The 23,980-nt window shown below is 45.8% G+C and overlaps 1 pseudogene; it reads left to right on the top strand.

Annotated features, from left to right (window-relative positions):
* Positions 1-2,865: 2,865 nt before the first annotated feature.
* On the top strand, positions 2,866-23,777 carry LOC117739239 (annotated as a pseudogene).
* Positions 23,778-23,980: the final 203 nt, after the last annotated feature.

The raw sequence follows: 23,980 nt of genomic DNA, 5'->3' as shown, positions 1-23,980 counted from the left end.
TTTGCACAGTAACATCTTTAGTATGAGTTGGTTAGATTTCCAGTTATAAATATGTAGAGTTGAGTGTTGATCTGGGTTTTCTTTTTGCACCTGCAGTGATGAAGTAGCTCTGGGGGCGGAGCTTTGGGGGCGGAGCTCTTGCGCTCTCCTGACTTACACATCTGGTTTTAACGCGCTCTTTCTTCTTGAACTCACGGTGATGGCGAAAACTCAGTTTCTGGAATATAGTATTTCAGAAGGCAATAATTAAATATACTTACTTATACAGGCCGTTTATCATTATATAAAATATTGTTTTAACGTCAAGTGTGAAGCAACATATGTGTCATTGAAGCTGGTGGCTATTAGCTAGCTAATGCTAGTTTAGGTTAACATGCTAGCTAGCTAGCAATTATTTAACGTAAGTAAATTAAGGGGCATTTTCTCTGGTAGAACGTTAAATGTATTGCTACGCTAAGTGTGTTTCAATGTTGTTCAGATGCCCAAAATGGTTTTGCTTTACGGAAGTGAATTTGTTTGTTTTACCATGACGTGTTTCCATAAAACATAGCTAACGTTAAATGTTAGCTAACGTTATCTTATATAACATTTTATCAGCGCTGTCTGCTCTCCGTGCACAGAAGAAGGCCGGACTACAGACACTCATGGTTAGTTGTGGAGCAGCTGGTGGTTCACAACCATCTCCACTGTCTTCAGAGCGTTGAGCTCCAGGTTGTTCTGGCTGCACCAGGTCACCAGATGGTCAGTCTACCACCTGTAGGCGGACTCATCCCCATCGATGACACCACCCTCATTGGACTCATCTCCATCGATGACACCACCTTCATTGGACTCATCTCCATCGATGACACCACCCTCATTGGACTCATCTCCATCGATGACACCACCTTCATTGGACTCATCTCCATCGATGACACCACCTTCATTGGACTCATCCCCATCGATGACACCACCCTCATTGGACTCATCTCCATCGATGACACCACCTTCATTGGACTCATCCCCATCGATGACACCACCCTCATTGGACTCATCTCCATCGATGACACCACCTTCATTGGACTCATCCCCATCGATGACACCACCCTCATTGGACTCATCTCCATCGATGACACCACCTTCATTGGACTCATCTCCATCGATGACACCACCCTCATTGGACTCATCCCCATCGATGACACCACCCTCATTGGACTCATCTCCATCGATGACACCACCCTCATTGGACTCATCCCCATCGATGACACCACCTTCATTGGACTCATCCCCATCGATAACACCACCCTCATTGGACTCATCCCCATCGATGACACCACCTTCATTGGACTCATCCCCATCGATAACACCACCCTCATTGGACTCATCTCCATCGATGACACCACCCTCATTGGACTCATCTCCATCGATGACACCACCTTCATTGGACTCATCTCCATCGATGACACCACCCTCATTGGACTCATCCCCATCGATGACACCACCTTCATTGGACTCATCCCCATCGATAACACCACCCTCATTGGACTCATCTCCATCGATGACACCACCCTCATTGGACTCATCTCCATCGATGACACCACCCTCATTGGACTCATCCCCATCGATGACACCACCCTCATTGGACTCATCTCCATCGATGACACCACCCTCATTGGACTCATCTCCATCGATGACACCACCCTCATTGGACTCATCTCCATCGATGACACCACCCTCATTGGACTCATCTCCATCGATGACACCACCCTCATTGGACTCATCTCCATCGATGACACCACCCTCATTGGACTCATCCCCATCGATGACACCACCCTCATTGGACTCATCTCCATCGATGACACCACCCTCATTGGACTCATCCCCATCTGAGATGAGTCCAATACTGACTCGTCATCATAAACAAACCAGCAGTGTTATTTGTGCTCAAGTGAGCCATAACTGTCAGTACATTTAAATTGTAAAATATATAAAACAAGTCAAACTCAATATTTCATCAGCGGTGTAAAAATGATCAGGAAAACAATATAAAAATATATTTTTTTATTTTAGAGTCAGTAGTAGTAGTAGTAGTAGTAGTAGTATATTATTATTATTATTCTAAATTATAATTTACTTAACTGAATTTTTTTATTTGATTTTTTACAATATTACAATTAACTAAAAACAATATAATAATAATAAATTATGAACAGTAAATAATAATTTCAAAAATAAAATACAAATAAAATAAGATTAAAATAAGACTCTTTGTAATAACGAATCTAGTTTAATATTGGAATTTTGAATTGAAAATTGTAATCACTTTCAACTAAACAAGATTGCTCCATCAGACAAAAATAAATAAAATGTGCAATCATTTTGTTAGAACAATGCAAATAAAGTTATGTCTGTGCAAAAACCTAATATTTGGCAAAAAATATCTTATTGTGGCAGCAATTAACCTGTTTTGCACTGAATATTATTTCAAGATAATAACAATAAAGCGCAACCTGTAAAAATGTTTCAAACAAGTTCAAATATTTGGCAACAAAGAGTTTTACTCAGTTGTGCACTGCATATCTTTTCAAAACAACAATAACATGCAACCCTTGCAAAACAAAACAGATTGAGTGCAGATATATGGCTTTATACGACCACTCTTAATTCATGTTCAATGTCGAGCTTTTGTTTTGAAGGGCAACAAAGTCAATCTCCTGTAGGACGTGGCGAGTCGCCAAGAATCTTGGCCGTCGCGCATGCGCAAGCGTAACCCGTTATTGTCGTAACATAGCGCCCCACCTGTAACCGCAACCCACTAGAGGGGCCCGTCCCGCAGTTTGAGAGCCACTGAGTGAAGTCAACATAGAAGATCTCAGGCTCTTATTTTGAAGCTGACCCGGATGTTCCTCCATTAGCAACATGGCGGCCGCCGTCAGCAGCAACATTGTCGTCTCGTTGTTGCGTTGCTAAAGTGTCAGTTAGCTCCTTCAGTCCTGATCCAGCAGAGTCTCTGTATGTCTGGATAAACCTCTGAATGGACTTCTAGAGGTTCACCTTTGTTTCTGGATGTTGTTCCTCGGACTCATCTCCCGGTAGCCTACAAAGATATTCAAGTTAGCTTAGCATGCTAACAGACCGACGGGGACGGAAGTCAGCAACACAGCGCTAGTCCCAGTTTAAAGGAGAGCAAACGGGCTTTGTGACGGAGTTTGTGTGGAGGAAACGTTTCTGTCGTTGTGTGAAGATGTCTAAAGTCCAAATGCTGAGATGTTTAGTCAACCAGCGACTAACTGCGGCTGCGCAAGAGATATTTGGGCTGTTTGAAAGAACCATAGCAGAGTACGAGGAGGAACTTTGTAGTTCCAGAGAGGAGAACGAGAGACACCGGAAACGACTGGACGCTGTGTTCAACCCGGAAGTCCGGAATCAAAGAGCAGGTTGGTTCTCTTTGGCTGATGTCGAGTAGTCCTTTTTGGTTAGGACGGTTCTGAGTGAAATGACCCGGAAGTATCTAAGTGGCCGCCATGATAAGAGCTGTTTGAATTCTCTAAATGCAAAGGAAAGGAGCTTCAATGCTTCCTTATTTAGCTCCTTTAGCTTAGGAAACACAGGTCCTTCCTTTAGGAAAGGAAAGGAGCTTCAATGCTTCCTTCCTTAGCTCCTTTAGCTTAGGAAACACAGGTCCTTCCTTTAGGAAAGGAAAGGAGCTTCAATGCTTCCTTCCTTAGCTCCTTTAGCTTAGGAAACACAGGTCCTTCCTTTAAAGGAAAGGAGCTTCAATGCTTCCTTATTTAGCTCCTTTAGCTTAGGAAACACAGGTCCTTCCTTTAGGAAAGGAAAGGAGACAACGCCGCCCCACAACATTTAAAGTGACGAGAACAAACAATCAGATCGTGTAAATAAGGTGTTTCATAAACTATTGTCTGCATATTCTTACCAGATTATAATATCTAGTATTACTATGAACCAGGTTGTTAATAAAGTCTTTTTCTGGCTCCTCATGAACTCTCCTTCACTTCTTTCCTTGACCCTGTGACGTTTTCCTCAGCGGTCAAGGAGAAGTGGTTAGGAATAGACGTTAGGAGGTCATCTGGAGGATGTCCTGATGTTCTCATGTGTGTCCTGGTGTTCTCATGTGTGTTTTGGTGTTCTCATGTGTGTCCTGGTGTTCTCATGTGTGTCCTGGTGTTCTCATGTGTGTCCTGGTGTTCTCATGTGTGTCCTGATGTTCTCATGTGTGTTCTGGTGTTCTCATGTGTGTCCTGATGTTCTCATGTGTGTCCTGATGTTCTCATGTGTGTTTTGGTGTTCTCATGTGTGTCCTGATGTTCTCATGTGTGTCCTGGTGTTCTCATGTGTGTTTTGGTGTTCTCATGTGTGTCCTGGTGTTCTCATGTGTGTCCTGGTGTTCTCTTGTGTGTCCTGGTGTTCTCATGTTCTCATGTGAGTCCTGGTGTTCTCATGTGTGTCCTGGTGTTCTCATGTGTGTTCTGGTGTTCTCATGTGTGTCCTGGTGTTCTCGTGTGTCCTGATGTTCTCATGTGTGTCCTGGTGTTCTCATGTGTGTCCTGATGTTCTCATGTGTGTCCTGATGTTCTCATGTGTGTTCTGGTGTTCTCATGTGTGTCCTGGTGTTCTCATGTGTGTACTGGTGTTCTCATGTGTGTCCTGATGTTCTCATGTGTGTCCTGGTGTTCTCATGTGTGTCCTGATGTTCTCATGTGTGTCCTGATGTTCTCATGTGTGTCCTGGTGTTCTCATGTGTGTCCTGATGTTCTCATGTGTGTCCTGGTGTTCTCATGTGTGTCCTGATGTTCTCATGTGTGTCCTGATGTTCTCATGTGTGTCCTGGTGTTCCCATGTGTGTCCTGGTGTTCTCATGTGTGTCCTGGTGTTCTCATGTGTGTCCTGGTGTTCTCATGTGTGTACTGGTGTTCTCATGTGTGTCCTGATGTTCTCATGTGTGTCCTGATGTTCTCATGTGTGTCCTGGTGTTCTCATGTGTGTCCTGGTGTTCTCATGTGTGTCCTGATGTTCTCATGTGTGTCCTGGTGTTCTCATGTGTGTCCTGGTGTTCTCATGTGTGTCCTGATGTTCTCATGTGTGTCCTGGTGTTCTCATGTGTGTTCTCATGTGTGTCCTGGTGTTCTCATGTGTGTTCTGGTGTTCTCATGTGTGTACTGGTGTTCCCATGTGTGTCCTGATGTTCTCATGTGTGTCCTGGTGTTCTCATGTGTGTCCTGGTGTTCTCATGTGTGTTCTCATGTGTGTCCTGGTGTTCTCATGTGTGTTCTGGTGTTCTCATGTGTGTACTGGTGTTCCCATGTGTGTCCTGGTGTTCTCATGTGTGTTCTGGTGTTCTCATGTGTGTCCTGGTGTTCTCATGTGTGTTCTGGTGTTCTCATGTGTGTCCTGGTGTTCTCATGTGTGTCCTGATGTTCTCATGTGTGTCCTGGTGTTCTCATGTGTGTTCTCATGTGTGTCCTGGTGTTCCCATGTGTGTCCTGGTGTTCTCATGTGTGTTCTGGTGTTCTCATGTGTGTCCTGGTGTTCTCATGTGTGTTCTGGTGTTCTCATGTGTGTACTGGTGTTCCCATGTGTGTTCTCATGTTCTCATGTGTGTCCTGGTGTTCTCATGTGTGTCCTGGTGTTCTCATGTGTGTCCTGGTGTTCTCATGTGTGTCCTGATGTTCTCATGTGTGTCCTGGTGTTCTCATGTGTGTCCTGGTGTTCTCATGTGTGTCCTGATGTTCTCATGTGTGTCCTGGTGTTCTCATGTGTGTTCTGATGTTCTCATGTGTGTCCTGATGTTCTCATGTGTGTCCTGGTGTTCTCATGTGTGTTCTGGTGTTCCCATGTGTGTCCTGATGTTCTCATGTGTGTCCTGGTGTTCTCATGTGTGTTCTGGTGTTCCCATGTGTGTCCTGATGTTCTCATGTGTGTACTGGTGTTCTCATGTGTGTCCTGGTGTTCTCATGTGTGTCCTGATGTTCTCATGTGTGTCCTGGTGTTCTCATGTGTGTCCTGATGTTCTCATGTGTGTCCTGATGTTCTCATGTGTGTCCTGGTGTTCCCATGTGTGTCCTGGTGTTCTCATGTGTGTCCTGGTGTTCTCATGTGTGTACTGGTGTTCTCATGTGTGTCCTGATGTTCTCATGTGTGTCCTGATGTTCTCATGTGTGTCCTGGTGTTCTCATGTGTGTCCTGGTGTTCTCATGTGTGTCCTGATGTTCTCATGTGTGTCCTGGTGTTCTCATGTGTGTCCTGGTGTTCTCATGTGTGTCCTGATGTTCTCATGTGTGTCCTGGTGTTCTCATGTGTGTTCTCATGTGTGTCCTGGTGTTCTCATGTGTGTTCTGGTGTTCTCATGTGTGTCCTGGTGTTCTCATGTGTGTCCTGGTGTTCTCATGTGTGTTCTCATGTGTGTCCTGGTGTTCCCATGTGTGTCCTGATGTTCTCATGTGTGTCCTGGTGTTCTCATGTGTGTCCTGGTGTTCTCATGTGTGTTCTCATGTGTGTCCTGGTGTTCTCATGTGTGTTCTGGTGTTCTCATGTGTGTACTGGTGTTCCCATGTGTGTCCTGGTGTTCTCATGTGTGTTCTGGTGTTCTCATGTGTGTCCTGGTGTTCTCATGTGTGTTCTGGTGTTCTCATGTGTGTCCTGGTGTTCTCATGTGTGTCCTGATGTTCTCATGTGTGTCCTGGTGTTCTCATGTGTGTTCTCATGTGTGTCCTGGTGTTCCCATGTGTGTCCTGGTGTTCTCATGTGTGTTCTGGTGTTCTCATGTGTGTCCTGGTGTTCTCATGTGTGTTCTGGTGTTCTCATGTGTGTACTGGTGTTCCCATGTGTGTTCTCATGTTCTCATGTGTGTCCTGGTGTTCTCATGTGTGTCCTGGTGTTCTCATGTGTGTCCTGGTGTTCTCATGTGTGTCCTGATGTTCTCATGTGTGTCCTGGTGTTCTCATGTGTGTCCTGGTGTTCTCATGTGTGTCCTGATGTTCTCATGTGTGTCCTGGTGTTCTCATGTGTGTTCTGATGTTCTCATGTGTGTCCTGATGTTCTCATGTGTGTCCTGATGTTCTCATGTGTGTCCTGGTGTTCTCATGTGTGTTCTGGTGTTCTCATGTGTGTCCTGGTGTTCTCATGTGTGTACTGGTGTTCTCATGTGTGTCCTGGTGTTCTCATGTGTGTCCTGGTGTTCTCATGTGTGTCCTGGTGTTCTCATGTGAGTCCTGGTGTTCTCATGTGTGTCCTGGTGTTCTCATGTGTGTCCTGGTGTTCTCATGTGAGTCCTGGTGTTCTCATGTTCTCATGTTGGCCCAAAGCTGAATCTATTTTAGGATGCCGATTGGCTAAATTGTCTATCACTCATTTATTTCTTTAATCAGTAATAGGCTAAACTGCTTCTTAGACCCACCTCTTTTGGGCCAAATTGACATGCAGACAGGAAGTGCAGGAAAAGCAGATATTCTATTTTACAAATTTTACTGGGTACATTCCATATTTACAAAACACAAATATTGGCAATTTGTATTTATTATTATTATTATTATTATTATTAATAACAATAATTCTTTTTTTGTTGCTCAAGGTGGGGCCAGACCCCCATGACCCTCTATTGGCCAGCCGCCACTGAGTATTAGTAGTAGTCAGTAATAATAATGGTTGTCATGTTTCCATTTTTAGACCGTTGCCGTTTCCCCTCTTGATAGGGATTGATCCATCTACCACAGATTTAAACTGGATTTCACTCAAATGACAACAACGTGTTCCTTTTATTCAGGTTTAGCCTCCAACTATTTAAATCATCCCATCTAATGAAGCAAAGCTCCGTGAAGCAGAGGGGTGAACAACCTTCAAACAGGAAAAACACATTTCAATACAAATGCACAAATCAAAAGCACTCATCTCAATCTGTGATCAAGCGCCTACTTGCAGTATATTCTATCGTTCACCACATACAGTTATCCCAGCTGTGCCTCCACCAACATGTGGTTAGCAAATAATATAAAAAGTCATAAATCAACCATAAGTCAACCAGATACTTTTACACCAACAATATGTGTCAAACAATTCCCCGTCGCCACACGTGAGCATCTAGCGCTCACGCTAACCAGTGGTGGCAGTGACCACACTGTTGACCACTATAATTAAACAGGAACCTCTTTGTAAAAGAGAGTGAGGAACAGGATCTTCTCCCGAAGAGGCTAGTCATGGAAATCAGTCAGAGTAGAGTTGGTAGTAGTAGTAGTAGAAGAATCAGTAGTAGTAGTGGTAGTAGTATTAGTAGAGTCGGTAGTAGTAGTAGAATCAGTAGTAGTAGTAGAGTCAATAGTAGTAGTAGTGGTAGAATCAGTAGTAGTAGAACAATCAGTAGTAGTAGAAGAATCAGTAGTAGTAGTAGAGTCGGTAGTAGTAGTAGTGGTACAATCAGTAGTAGTAGAACAATCAGTAGTAGTAGAACAATCAGTAGTAGTAGTAGAGTCGGTAGTAGTAGTAGTGGTAGAAGAATCAGTAGTAGTAGTAGAGTCGGTAGTAGTAATAGAAGTAGTAGTAGTAGTAGAGTCAATAGTAGTAGTAGTGGTAGAATCAGTAGTAGTAGAACAATCAGTAGTAGTAGTAGAGTCGGTAGTAGTAGTAGTAGTGGTAGTAGTAGTAGAATCAGTAGTAGTAGTAGAGTCGGTAGTAGTAGTAGTAGTGGTAGTAGTAGTAGAGTCGGTAGTAGTAATAGAATCAGTAGTAGTAGTAGAGTCAATAGTAGAAGTAGTAGAAGAATCAGTAGTAGTAGTAGAAGAATCAGTAGTAGTAGTAGTAGAAGAATCAGTAGTAGTAGTAGAGTCGGTAGTAGTAATAGAAGTAGTAGTAGTAGTAGTAGTAGTAGAATCAGTAGTAGTAGTAGAATCAGTAGTAGTAATAGAATCAGTAGTAATAGTAGAGTCGGTAGTAGTGGTAGTTTTAGTAGTAGAGTCGGTAGTGGTAGTAGTAGTAGTAGTAGTAGTAGTAGTAGAATCAGTAGTAGTAGTAGAGTCGGTAGTAGTAGTAGTAGAATCAGTAGTAGTAGTAGAGTCGGTAGTAGTAGTTTTAGTAGTAATAGTAGTAGTTTTAGTAGTAGAGTCGGTAGTAGTAGTAGTAGAGTTGGTAGTAGTAGTTTTAGTAGTAATAGTAGTAGTTTTAGTAGTAGTTTTAGTAGTAGAGTTGGTAGTTGTAGTAGTAGAATCAGTAGTAGTAGTAGTAGAGTCGGTAGTAGTAGTAGTTGTAGTAGTAGTAGTTTTAGTAGTAGTAGTAGTAGTAGAATCAGTAGTAGTAGTAGAGTCGGTAGTAGTGGTAGTAGAATCAGTAGTAGTGGTAGTAGTAGAGTAGTAGTAGTAGAGTCGGTAGTAGTAGTAGTTTTAGTAGTAGTAGTAGTAGTTTTAGTAGTAGAATCAGTAGTAGTAGTAGTAGTAGTAGTAATAGTAGTAGTTTTAGTAGTAGTAGTAGTTTTAGTAGTAGTAGTAGTAGTAGAATCAGTAGTAGTAGTAGAGTCGGTAGTAGTGGTAGTAGTGGTAGTAGTAGTTTTAGTAGTAGTAGTAATATAATCAGTAGTAGTAGTAGTAGAGTCAGTAGTAGTAGTAATAGAATCAGTAGTAGTGGTAGTAGTAGTAGTAGAGTCAGTAGTAGTAGTAGTAGAGTCAGTAGTAGTAGTAATAGAATCAGTAGTAGTGGTAATAGAATCAGTAGTAGTGGTAGTAGTAGTAGTAGAGTCAGTAGTAGTAGTAGTATATTATTATTATTATTATTATCTACTTAAGCTTTTTTATTTTTTTTTATTTTTTACAATATTATAAATAAATAAATATAATAATAAATGAACAATAAATAATAATAATTTGAAAAAAAAAACTATAAAAACTTTTTTTAAAACAACATCCACTCTTTGTAATAACAAAAACACACAACAGTTTTTAGTTTAGTTTAGTGCTTCATGTCGCCATGACTACAGGAAAGTAGTGAGACCTCTGGATTAGTTAACATGAAATTACAGTTTTCTCAGATGTATGAATGTATTTCATTATTCTCCACAGACCTCCAGCAGCTGTTGGTGGTTCAAGAAGAGGATCCCCCTGAGCAGCAGGACTGGATCTTCAGTCTAGACCAGGAGGACCCAGAGCCCCCCCACATTAAAGAGGACCAGGAGGACCCAGAGCCCCCACATATTAAAGAGGACCAGGAGGACCCAGAGCCCCCACATATTAAAGAGGACCAGGAGGACCCAGATCCCCCACATATTAAAGAGGACCAGGAGGACCCAGACCCCCCACATATTAAAGAGGACCAGGAGGACCCACACATTAAAGAGGAACAGGAGGAACAGGAGGACCAGGAGGACCCACACATTAAAGAGGAACAGGAGGACCAGGAGGACCCACACATTAAAGAGGACCAGGAGGAGCACATAGAACCTCAGTCAGGTTTAAACTCTCTGAATAATGAGGAAGTTAATGTCAGTGATTTAAAATGTAGTTCTGGTGAGAAACCATTAGGCTGCTCTGAATATGGGAACATATATCTCAACGGAGATTTGAAGGAACACATGAGACTCCACACAAGAGAGAAACCTTTCAACTGTTCAGTTTGTGATAAAAGCTTTAAGCGCAAATCACGTCTGAAGTTACACATGATGATTCACACAGGAGAGAAACCTTTCGGCTGCTCTGAGTGTGGGAAAGGTTTTACTGAAAGGGCTAGTCTGAAGAAACACATGAGAATCCACACCGGAGAGAAACCTTTCAGTTGCTCAGTCTGTAAAAAGACTTTTATTCACAGGGGAAATTTAAAGGGACACATGTTAACTCACACAGGAGAGAAACCATTCAGCTGCTCAGTCTGTAAAAAATATTTTACACGGAGTGGACATTTAAAGAGACACATGTTAACTCACACAGGAGAGAAACCATTCAGCTGCTCAGTCTGTAATAAATATTTTACACGGAGTGGACATTTAAAGGGACACATGTTAACTCACACAGGAGAGAACTCCCTTTAGCTGTTCTGGTCTTGGTAAAGTTTACTTTCAGTGACTGGGAGGACTCTATCCACCGCTCTCTGTCCCTTCATCACGTGATCGCTTGTTGCTTTTAAATATTATCCTTGTAATTGTACAATACATTTTTTTTCTTTTACAACGTTATTGAACACAATCATTATTTTTAAGATAAATAAACTTCTATTTTTAAAGAGCAATTTCTGTGATTATTGTGTCCACATGTGTTGTGATGACAGCTGGTTGTGTGTTCAGTGCTCTGATTGAAACCTTCACTGTTCACTCTGAATGTGGAATAGTACCTTCACTTCAGAAACACCAATGTTCAGACTTTATCCACAGTGATGCCTCGTTATTACAGCTTCTTCCCTCTGGTTCTGAGACTCCTTAATTAGTCCTTCACCCTCCATGTGTAATATTTATGTTGTTGTTTGTTTTCTTTCCTATGTAGCAAATTGGGACTAAAATCTAAATTTCATTGTCCTTGCCCTCTCTCCTCTAACTGCACTGTAGGATGGACAGTTCTGGTATGTCTATGCAGGTTTATGGTGGAACCTGCTCTTATAGTGACCTTCGTTTTGCAGTGAAGGCACTCTGCTTTGTTGTTCCCAATATCTTTAAACTGCAGCCAGATGCTGCTTCTCTTTCTAGTGTCACTCATAGTTAAACTACACGACAATGCAAGACGCACACACGCTCCTCAGTCCTCACCGCTCTGTCTCTCTTCACTTGCAGTGGAGTCAAGTGGTGTGTCTGCCCCGCCCCCTCTCTGTTTACACATCCTTAATTCTCACGTGAATGCCGCATGCTGGTCGCCATGCTGGCCAATCATAACAGACCTCTGTCGTAACCAGAGCTGGGACTGAGCAGTGCTCAGTGAGCGCACTGCAAGTGAAACATAAGCAGCGAATGGGCAAAAAACTGGGAGCCGGCTCTTCTGATTCACTACAAAGAGCCGGCTCTCAGAGCCGATGCTTGTGCGCATGACCCATCACTATTAGCAACATGGCGGCCGCCGTCAGCAGCAACATTGTCGTCTCGTTGTTGCGTTGCTAAAGTGTCAGTTAGCTCCTTCAGTCCTGATCCAGCAGAGTCTCTGTATGTCTGGATAAACCTCTGAATGGACTTCTAGAGGTTCACCTTTGTTTCTGGATGTTGTTCCTCGGACTCATCTCCCGGTAGCCTACAAAGATATTCAAGTTAGCTTAGCATGCTAACAGACCGACGGGGACGGAAGTCAGCAACACAGCGCTAGTCCCAGTTTAAAGGAGAGCAAACGGGCTTTGTGACGGAGTTTGTGTGGAGGAAACGTTTCTGTCGTTGTGTGAAGATGTCTAAAGTCCAAATGCTGAGATGTTTAGTCAACCAGCGACTAACTGCGGCTGCGCAAGAGATATTTGGGCTGTTTGAAAGAACCATAGCAGAGTACGAGGAGGAACTTTGTAGTTCCAGAGAGGAGAACGAGCGACAACGGAAACTTCTGGACGCTGTGTTCAACCCGGAAGTCTGGAATCAAAGAGCAGGTTGGTTCATGAAAGTAGATGAGAACGTGCGGCGTGTTAAAATATGTTCATCACAATCATATAACGTAGTTATGGTGACGTCATCCGTTGGTTTACGGACTCGCTTACCGATTTCGCCGTCGCCATCTTGGATTACGGCCGCCGCCATGTTTTCTTTTTCTTTTCTTCCAATGAACGGACGATGCCATATTTGGAATGAGGAGTGACGTAGACGGCTCTGGTCGTGGCAGCGACCTGTCAATCACAGTAGCCTCACTAAACGACCATCGTGCTGTATTGTACCAATGTGTAGAATATGATGAGTAGTCCACGACGTCATTATGGGGTTGTTCTGAAGCACCATGTTTCCTTCAAGTGTTTGTGTCGGTCGGTCCCCCTGAAGCTGTAAGCCTAGGGTGTCATATATATATATATATATATATACACATACACAGGACTGTCTCAGAAAATTAGAATATTGTGATAAAGTTCTTTATTTTCTGTAATGCAATTTAAAAAAACAAAAATGTCATGCATTCCGAAATATTGCAAGCCTTTTATTCTTTTAATATTGCTGATTATGGCTTACATCTGATCTGCGGCCGTATGTCTTGGACACTCGGGTGAAGAGAGGAGCAGAGCTGTCAACTGATCACCACCTGGTGGTGAGTTGGATCAGATGGCGGGGGACTCGGCTAGAGAGACCTGGCAAGCCCAAACGTGTAGTGAGGGTGAACTGGGAACGTCTGGCAGAGGATCCTGTCCGGGAGGTCTTCAACTCCCACCTCCGGAAGAACTTCTCACAAATCCCGAGGGAGGCTGGGGACATGGAATCCGAGTGGACCTTGTTCAAAGCCTCTATTGTGGACGCGGCTGCTCGGGGCTGTGGCCGGAAGGTCATCGGTGCCTGTCGTGGCGGCAACCCTAGAACCCGGTGGTGGACACCGGGGGTGAGGGTAGCCGTCAAACTGAAGAAGGAGGCCTTTCGGGCCTGGCTGGCCCAGGGGTCTCCTGAAGCAGCTGACGGGTACCGGCGGGCCAAAAGGGCTGCAGCGACGATGGTCGCGGAGGCTAAAACTCGGGCATGGGAGGAGTTCGGGGAGGCCATGGAGAAGGACTTTCGGTTGGCCTCAAGGAAGTTCTGGCAAACCATCCAACGGCTCAGGAAGGGAAAGCAGGGTCTACCCCAGGCTGTTCTCAGCAGGGGGGGGGAACTGCTGACCCGGACTGGGGACATCGTCGGGCGGTGGAAAGAGCACTTTGAGGAACTCCTAAACCCGGCCAACATGTCCCCCGGAGAGGGGGCAGCGCCGGAAGACTTTGGGGTGGATTCACCCATATCCCTGGCAGAGGTCGCTAAGGTAGTCAAAAAGCTCCTTGGTGGCAAGGCGCCAGGGGTGGATGAGATCCGCCCTGAGATGCTGAAAGCGCTGGACATTGTTGGGCTGTCTTGGTTGACACGCCTTTTCAGTGTCGCATGGGGGTCGGGAACAGTGCCCATGGACTGGCAGACCGGGGTGGTGGTTCCCATCTTCAAGAAGGGGGACCGGAGAGTGTGCTCGAACTATCGTGGTATCACACTGCTCAGCCTCCCGGGAAAAGCTTATGCCAGGGTGCTGGAGAGGAGGCTCCGACCGCTTGTCGAACCTCAGATTCAGGACGAACAGTGCGGATTCCGTCCCGGTCGTGGAACAGTGGACCAGCTCTTTACCCTCGCAAGATTACTGGAGGGGTCCTGGGAGTTTGCCCAACCAGTTTACATGTGCTTTGTAGACCTGGAGAAGGCTTTCGACCGGGTCCCTCGGGGGTTTTTGTGGGGGGTGCTGCGGGAGTATGGGGTGCCGGACCCGTTGGCACGGGCCATCCGGTCTCTGTATGCCTGCAGTAGGAGCTGTGTTCGTCTCCTCGGTAGTAAGTCAGACACGTTCCCGGTGGGTGTTGGCCTCCGCCAGGGCTGCCCTTTATCACCGGTCCTGTTCGTGACCTTCATGGACAGGATATCTAGGCGCAGCCAGGGGGCGTAGAGGATCCGGTTCGGGAGTCTCGGGATCGCCTCTCTGCTGTTTGCGGATGATGTGGTCCTGTTTGCCTCCTCGGACCGTGACCTCCAGCATTCACTGGGGCGTTTTGCAGCCGAGTGCGAAGCGGCAGGGATGAGAGTTAGCACCTCCAAATCTGAGGCCATGGTGCTCTGCCGGAAACCGGCGGATTGCTCCCTCCAGGTGGGGGCAAACTGCCTACCCCAAGCGAAGGAGTTCAAGTATCTCGGGGTCTTGTTCACGAGTGAGGGTAAGGTGGAGCGGGAGATCGATAGGCGGATCGGTGCGGCTGCAGCAGTAAAACAGGCGCTGTACCGGTCCGTCTTAGTGAAGAGGGAGCTGAGCCGGAAGGCAAAGCTCTCCATTTACTGGTCGGTCTATGTTCCAACCCTCACCTATGGTCACGAACTCTGGGTCGTGACCGAAAGAACGAGATCTCGGATACAAGCGGCCGAAATGAGCTTCCTCCGTAGGGTGGCCGGGCTCAGCCTTAGAGATAGGGTAAGGAGCTCGGACATCAGGGGGGAGCTTGGAGTCGAGTCGCTGCTCCTTCGTGTCGAAAGGAGTCAGCTGAGGTGGTTCGGGCATCTAGTTAGGATGCCTCCTGGACGCCTCCCATTAGAGGTTTTCCGGGCACGTCCAACTGGTAGGAGGCCCCGGGGAAGACCGAGGACACGCTGGAGGGATTATATCTCCCGGCTGGCCTTGGAACGCCTCGGGATCCCCCAGAATGAGCTGGAAAGTGCTGCGGGTGAGAGGGAAGCCTGGGTCGGCCTGCTGAACCTGCTGCCACCGCGACCCGACCCCGGATAAGCGGGTGATAATGGATGGATGGATGGATTATGGCTTACAGTTTAAGAAAACTCAAATATCCTATCTCTAAATATTAGAATATTTCCTCAGACCAAGTAAAAAAAAAAAAGATTTATAACAGCAAAACAAAATCAAACATTTGAAAATGTCCATTAATGCACTCAGTACTTGGTTGGGAATCCTTTTGCACGGATTACTGCATCAATGTGGCGTGGCATGGAGGCAATCAGCCTGTGGCATTGCTGAGGTGTTATGGATGCCCAGGATGCTTCAATAGCGGCCTTTAGCTCATTTGCATTGTTGGGTCTGGTGTCTTTCAGCTTCCTCTTCACAATACCCCACAAATTCTCTATGGGGTTCAGGTCAGGGGAATTGGCAGGCCAATCGAGGACAGTAATGCCATGGTCAGTACACCAGTTACTGGTGGTTCTGGCACTGTGGGCAGGTGCCAGATCATGCTGGAAAATGAAATCCTCATCTCCATAGAGCTTTTCAGCAGACGGAAGCATGTAGTGCTCTAAAATCTCTTGGTACACAGCTGCATTTACTCTGGACTTGATGAAACACAGTGGACCAACACCAGCAGCTGACATGGCTCCCCAAACCATCACTGACTGTGGGAACTTCACACTGGATTTCAAGCAACTTGGATTTTGCTCCTCTCCAGCCTTTCTCCAGACTCTGGCGCCTTGACTTCCAAATGAAATACAACACTTGCTTTCGTCTGAAAAGAGGACTTTGGACCACTCTGCAACTGTCCGGTGCTTCTTTTCCATAGCCCAAGTCAGACGCTTCTTCCGTTGTCTTGAGTTCAGAAGTGGCTTGACCGTGGGAATACGGCTATTGTAGCCCATTTCCCGGACACGTCTGTGAACAGTGGCTTTTGATACCTGGACTCCAGCTTCAGTCCACTGTCTTTGAAGCTCCCCCAAATTCTGGAAGCGACTCTTCTTCACAATGCTGTTAAGGCTGCGGTCATCTCTCTTGGTTGTGCAGCGTTTCCTGCCACATTTCCCCCTTCCAACAGACTTTTTGTGGATGTGCTTTGACACTGCACTCTGTGAACAGCTTGCTCTTTGAGAAATTTCTTTTTGTGTCTTACCCTCCTGATGGAGGGTGTCAATGATGGTCCTCTGGACAGCAGTCAGATCAGCAGTCTTCCCCATACTTGTGATTTTGTTTACTGAACCAAGCTGAGTGTTTTTCAAGGCTCAGGAAACCCTTGCAGGTGTTTCGAGTAAATTAGACGATTCAAGTGATTAGTTAAATACCCTACTAGTATACTTTTTCATGATATTCTAATATTTAGAGATAGGATATTTGAGTTTTCTTAAGCTGTAAGCCATAATCCTAAAAACAATCGGCGCCGCTCGTGTGGCTGCCTTTTACAGTAGCTCCAGCTCACTACCTAGCTTTTTTTTCTTACATTATGTTATTTTGTTACTTCTTGTCGCTTTTTCCCCGTCATATTAGTTACCGTTCCTAATCGGTACATTATGGCAGCTAGACACGTCAAGCTTGTCGTGGTCTATCTGCTGCTAATTGAACTTTTCACCTCCGTGTCTGGGGACCCAGCATGCAGCCATGGTCCAGTTGTTGTTTTTTCAAGGGACCAACTGTTGGCATTCCGGGACGCGGCGGTGCTACTACCCGTGGAGAGACCCGATGTTCCCCGTGAGTTGAGGAGGAAGAAACGTGGATGCCGGGCGGGGGCGGAACGTCGCGCCAGGAGAAGGCGTTACAAACACGTCCTACCCTCCATCATCATGGGAAATGTGAGGTCTCTCTCCAACAAGATGGACGAGCTAGCGGCTCTAACTCGCCATCAGAGTGAATACCGGCAGTGTAGCCTCATGGTGTTCACGGAGACTTGGCTAACGGAGCTAATTCCGGACACGCACGCTACGCTGGACGGGTTCCGCATCATACGGGCGGACAGGACAGTGGAGAGCGGTAAGAGGAAGGGAGGAGGACTGGCAGTGTTTGTTAATGATAGATGGTGTAACTCTGGGCACATCACTGTTAAAGAGCAGACCTGCACAACGGACATTGAGCTGTTAGCTGTTAGCATGAGGCCATACTATTTGCCAAGGGAATTCTCACATGTTATCATGGTGGCTGCGTACATCCCCGCCTCTGCTGCCGCTGAAGCGGCCTGTGACGTCATCCACTCAGCGACGAGCAGGCTGCTGACACAACACCCCAATGCCCTCATCCTTCTCTCTGGGGACTTTAACCATGCCCTCCGTCCTCCACTCTGCCCACATTCACCCAGTACGTCACATGCCACACCAGAGACAATAAGACACTGGATCTCCTCTATGCCAACACCAAGGAGGCATACTTATCATCACCTCTCCCTCCCCTGGGCCGATCTGACCACAACCTGGTGCACCTCCTGCCTGTGTACACCACTCTTGCACAGAAGCAGCCAGCTGTGACCCGCACAGTTAGACAATGGACCGATGGAGCCGAGGAGGCTCTGAAGGACTGTTTTGAGACAACTGTGTGGGAGGTATTCAGTGATGCCCATGGGGAAGACATTCACGGTCTCACCGACTGCATCACAGACTACATCAACTTCTGTGTTGAGAACACCGTACCCACCAGGACTGTACGGTGCTTCTCAAATGGCAAACCCTGGATCTCTCCAAAGATAAAGGCCCTCCTCAAGGAGAAGAAGAGGGTCTTTAGATCTGGCAACAAGGAGGCGCTGAGGACTGTGCAGAGGGAGCTGAGGGTGGAGATCAGGGAGGGTTCAAGGGGCTCAACAAACAGCCTGAGGGGGACCATAAGTGGGTGAATGATCTGAACTCATTTTTTAACAGATTTGACCAGCCATCCTCCCCTCCCCCCACCCAGACCTCCCTGCTGCGGCCGCTGCAGCCCCCATCTTTTGCACCCCCTGCGGATTATTGCCCCCCTGCACCTCCCCCCTTTCTACAGCACTCGGCCCCCCTTCACACCTCTCATACTCATACTCAGCACTCTACGACCGGCAACCCACCCCCACTCCAACACCACACAGCACCACACCCCCCAGCGTGTCCCGTCACCAGGTGAGAAAGGAACTGAGGAGGATCAAGGTGAGGAAGGCCACGGGTCCAGATGGCATCAGCTCAAGGCTCCTCAAATCCTGCGCAGACCAACTGTGCGGGATAGCGGAGCACATCTTCAACTTGAGCTTGAGGCTGGGGAAAGTACCACAGCTATGGAAGACATCCTGCGTGGTACCGGTACCAAAGACCCCGCAGCCCAAGGACCTCAACAGCTATAGGCCGGTGGCGTTGACATCCCACCTGATGAAGACCCTGGAGAGGCTGGTCCTTGTCCATCTCCGCCCCCTGGTGAGCTCATCCCTGGACCCACTTCAGTTCGCCTACCAATCTGGCATCGGGGTGGATGACGCCGTCATCTTCCTGCTGCAGAGATGCCTCTCTCACCTGGAAAAGGCTGGAAGCACTGTGAGAGTCATGTTACATTACTTCTCCAGTGCCTTCAACACCATTCAGCCTTTGCTCCTGAGGGACAAGCTGAAGCAGACCGGGGTGGAACACCACCTCAATGCATGGATCCTGGACTACCTCACCAACCGTCCACAGTATGTACGGATACGGGAGTGTGAGTCAGATCGGGTGTACTGCAGCACAGGGGCTCCACAGGGAACCGTTCTGGCTCCATTCCTCTTCTCCATCTACACATCGGACTTCAAACACAACTCTGCCAACTGCCACCTGCAAAAGTTCTCTGCCGACTGACTCTGCGATCGTCGGCCTCATCTCGGCCGATGATGACAGGGAGTACAGGGAACTGAACCAGGACTTCTTAGGATGGTGCCAGCGGAACCGCCTCCAGATCAACTCCAGCAAGACCAAGGAGCTGGTGGTGGACTTCCGCCGGGGTAAACGCTCTCCTCCAACACCAGTGAGCATCCAGGGACTGGACATTGAGATTGTGAAGTCTTATAAGTACCTGGGTGTTCACTTGAACAATAAACTGGACTGGTCTGACCACGCTCATGCACTCTACAAGAAGGGACAGAGCAGACTCTTTCTGCTGAGGAGACTGAGGTCCTTTGGGGTGCAGGGAGCACTCCTGAAGACCTTCTTCGACTCGGTGGTGGCATCAGCCATCTTTTATGGAGTGGTCTTCTGGTGCAGCGGCATCACAGCAGCTGACAGGAGGAGACTGGACAAACTGGTGGGGAAGGCCAGCAGCGTGCTGGGGTGTCCTCTGGATACTGTGGAGGTGGTGGGAGACAGGAGGATGATGGCCAAGCTATCGTCCCTGATGGACAACACCTCCCACCCCATGCAGGGTACTCTGGCAGCGCTGCACAGCTCCTTCAGCCACCGGCTGATTCATCCCCGGTGTCTGGGGGAGAGGTACCGCAGGTCCTTTCTCCTTCAGCCACCGGCTGATTCATCCCCGGTGTCTGGGGGAGAGGTACCGCAGGTCCTTTCTCCTTCAGCCACCGGCTGATTCATCCCCGGTGTCTGGGGGAGAGGTACCGCAGGTCCTTTCTCCTTCAGCCACCGGCTGATTCATCCCCGGTGTCTGGGGGAGAGGTACCGCAGGTCCTTTCTCCTTCAGCCACCGGCTGATTCATCCCCGGTGTCTGGGGGAGAGGTACCGCAGGTCCTTTCTCCTTCAGCCACCGGCTGATTCATCCCCGGTGTCTGGGGGAGAGGTACCGCAGGTCCTTTCTCCTTCAGCCACCGGCTGATTCATCCCCGGTGTCTGGGGGAGAGGTACCGCAGGTCCTTTCTCCTTCAGCCACCGGCTGATTCATCCCCGGTGTCTGGGGGAGAGGTACCGCAGGTCCTTTCTCCTTCAGCTACCGGCTGATTCATCCCCGGTGTCTGGGGGAGAGGTACCACAGGTCCTTTCTCCTTCAGCCACCGGCTGATTCATCCCCGGTGTCTGGGGGAGAGGTACCACAGGTCCTTTCTCCTTCAGCCACCGGCTGATTCATCCCCGGTGTCTGGGGGAGAGGTACCGCAGGTCCTTTCTCCTTCAGCCACCGGCTGATTCATCCCCGGTGTCTGGGGGAGAGGTACCGCAGGTCCTTTCTCCCCGCTGCTGTCAGGCTGCACAACAAGCTGAGCTCCCAGTAGGCCACAAACACTTGAACACTTTGGACTTCGCACTGAACAGCACTTTAGCCCAGTTGCCCAGTACTAATACGTTTAAGTACTTTTTAAATTTTTTATTTTTTTTTAAAATTTATTTTATACACTTCATTCTATTTCTAGTCCGTCTATATATATATAATATTCTTCTTGTTTTTTTACTCTTATCTTAATTCTGTTATACTACTTGTTTTACTTATTACTGTGAGCAATGCTGCTGTAATCCTGTAATTTCCCCACTGAGGGACTAATAAAGGATTATTTTATCTTATCTTATAATCAGCAATATTAAAAGAATAAAAGGCTTGCAATATTTCAGTTGATTTGTAATGAATCCAGAATGCATGACATTTTTGTTTTTTTAATTGCATTACAGAAAATAAAGAACTTTATCACAATATTCTAATTTTCTGAGACAGTCCTGTATAGGGTGTCATATATATATATATATATATATATATATATATATATATATATATATATATATATATATATATATAGTGTCAGCAGCGCAAACCAGTCCTTGAAGGTCAAAAAAAGGAAGTTGGTTCATGAATGACTTTAACCATATTGTATGTAATGAAAATGTATATTTGTTATTATTATTATTATTATTATTAGGGCCGAGTACTGACTTCGTTGGAGGACCTACTGTTCTTAAATTCTTTAAATGTTTATTATTATTACCGTACGTGTTTTCGCCTCAATCATGTTCTTAATGGGTTAATTCCAGATTGTTGGTTCCTTCTTTCCGCGTCTCTTCAGATTTAATCACAGTTTTGACCACTTGGTTCAGTTCTACCTTCCTTCTGCCCATCGGCGCCATCAGGTGGATCAATAAAACGTTCAAATGAGTTTTAAGCTCCTAAGCCCAATATGAACAAGCCAGTTATTAAAATAATTGGTCGCTGTACTTCATGACAAGAACTCTTTATTTACCCTGAGATTTAATTTAAGTGATTATTAACAAATTTGGAAGTTTTCCCTAATCTTCCAAAATTGGTAATCTCAGTGTAGTTTCTGTTACTAATGGTGTTTTATGGCATAATCTTGGTTCATAATTTAAATATTAATTAAAGTAACATATTTCGATATTAATTAATATATTTTTTAATCCGCTACCAGCCACAACGCTACAATTGCAGCCCCAGTCTTCATTTGGTGACCGTTTTTGTGCAGTTGATATTTTATATTTTTACACGATGTCTAACTCACCGACACAGAGAATCAGTTTTCATCTTTCATGATCATCATTATATAGGCTTGTATTTCATTGTTTGAGGTTTCTCAGATGTATGAATGTATTTTATTATTCTCCACAGACCTCCAGCAGCTGTTGGTGGTTCAAGAAGAGGTTCCCCCTGAGCAGCAGGACTGGATCTTCAGTCTGGACCTGGAGGACCCAGGGCCCCCCCACATTAAAGAGGACCAGGAGGACCCAGAGCCCCCCCACATTAAAGAGGACCAGGAGGACCCAGAGCCCCCCCACATTAAAGAGGACCAGGAGGAACCAGACCCCCCACACATTAAAGAGGAACAGGAGGACCCAGACCCCCCAATCATTAAAGAGGAACAGGAGGAACTCTGGACCAGTCAGGAGGGAGAGCAGCTTCAAGGCCTGGAGGAGGCTGGTATCAGGTTCTCATTCAGTCCTGTAAAGAGTGAGGAGGAAGCTCAGTTCTCACATACTGAGAACAGAGAAGCCGAGCATTTTAAAACAGAAGCTGGTGGAGAGGAAGTGAGATCCAGCTCAGATCCAATGAGTCCTTCACAACCAGCTGCTGGTGAGACTGATGGCAGTAGATATTGGGAGGAGACTCCGGAACCTCAGTCAGATTTAAATCATCTGCAAAACAATGACGTAAGTGAAGTGGACTGTAATACTGGAAATGCATCAATTAGGTTGTCTGAATGGGCTGCAATCTCTGACCTCAAGGGACGTCTGGAGAAACACACTGAATCCAAAATAGGAGAGAAACCATTTCAATGCTCGGTTTGTGGCAAAAGATTTGAACTACATCGTGCTCTGAAAAGACACATGGCCGTCCACTCGGGGGAGAAACCATTCAGTTGTTCACTTTGTGGTAAAACATTTTCAAAAAAGGGAAACCTGAAAACACACATGACTGTCCACACACGGGAGAAACCATTTAGTTGTTCAGTGTGTGGTAAAACATTTTCACAAAAGGGAAGACTGAACTATCACATGTTTGTCCACACAGGAGAGAAACCATTTAGTTGTTCAGTTTGCGGTAAAACATTTTCACAAAAGGGAAACCTGAAAATACACATGACTATCCACACGGGGGGTAAACCATTCAGTTGTTTCATGTGTGATAGCCATTTCCCAAAAGAGCTAACTCTGAAACGACACTTAGCTGGCCACTTGAGGGAGAAACCATTTAGTTGTTCAGTGTGCGGTAAAGTATTTCTACGAGCACAAGCTCTGAAACAACACGCAATTGTTCACTCAGGGGAGAAACCATTTAGTTGTTCAGTGTGTGGTAAAGCATTCCCACAAGAGCAAAATATGAAACGACATTTACGCATCCACACAGGGGAGAAACCATTTAGTTGTTCAGTTTGTGGTAAAGTGTTTGCACAAAAGGGACACCTACACTATCACAACAATCTCCACAAGGGGGGAGAAAGCATTTAGTTGTCCAACATCAAGTGAAAAATTGACAACACAGAAAAGTATGAAACGACATTTAAAGTCCACATGGGAAAAACTAGTTAGTCGTTGAGTTTGCTATAAAAGATTCTCTTGTCTCTGCTATTTAAAAACTCACCATTGTATTTGTGAGAGCATCAGAAATAAATGAGACCTGGTTAAACACTTAACTGTCAGGCTGATACAGTTTATTCAGCTAAGATGAAGCTTGCTTCTATGATATTGACTCATATGTGATGTATTGTCATGTTTATATTAATCCAAAAAAATGTAAAGTGTTTAACTTTCTTTCTCTTCAGCAACATTTTCTCTCTGGTTTAAATTCATGACTTATTTGATTTTATTTCACTGTAAAAATTGCAATTGTGTTCCATAACTGAAGATTTACTGACGACACACTCTTCATGAGGGATGTTCCTGATACGTGGTTCTAAAGGGGAACCGAGGCTGCACAGACGTGACTTCAAAGGGCATGACTTTACATTTCTACTCTATATTTTAGAGAGAAAGATTGTTCTCCTATTAAATGGATATGTTTCACATTAAGATTTGTCCTTAAAAACAAACTGATATTTAATCACAATACATTTGTATTGATTAAAGTGATATTGTTCGTAATACCTGTTGTAGGAGCTATTTGTTTGATGTTAGTATTTTGTTATTTTATTCACAAGTAGTATTGTTTAATTATTCTAGCTGTTTGTTTATTTGGTTTAGATTTCTGTTTGTTAGGATAACTGATAGTTTTTTTGTATAATTTGTCGTGTTGTTATTTTCTAGGTTTACTTGGTATTGATTATGGCAGCTTGTCTTCAACCCTC

The sequence above is a fragment of the Cyclopterus lumpus genome, chromosome 11 (assembly GCF_009769545.1).
Source record: "Cyclopterus lumpus isolate fCycLum1 chromosome 11, fCycLum1.pri, whole genome shotgun sequence".
Taxonomy (NCBI): domain Eukaryota; kingdom Metazoa; phylum Chordata; class Actinopteri; order Perciformes; family Cyclopteridae; genus Cyclopterus; species Cyclopterus lumpus.
Note: the sequence above shows the minus strand (reverse complement) of the source record. Positions and strands in the feature narration are given on the sequence as shown.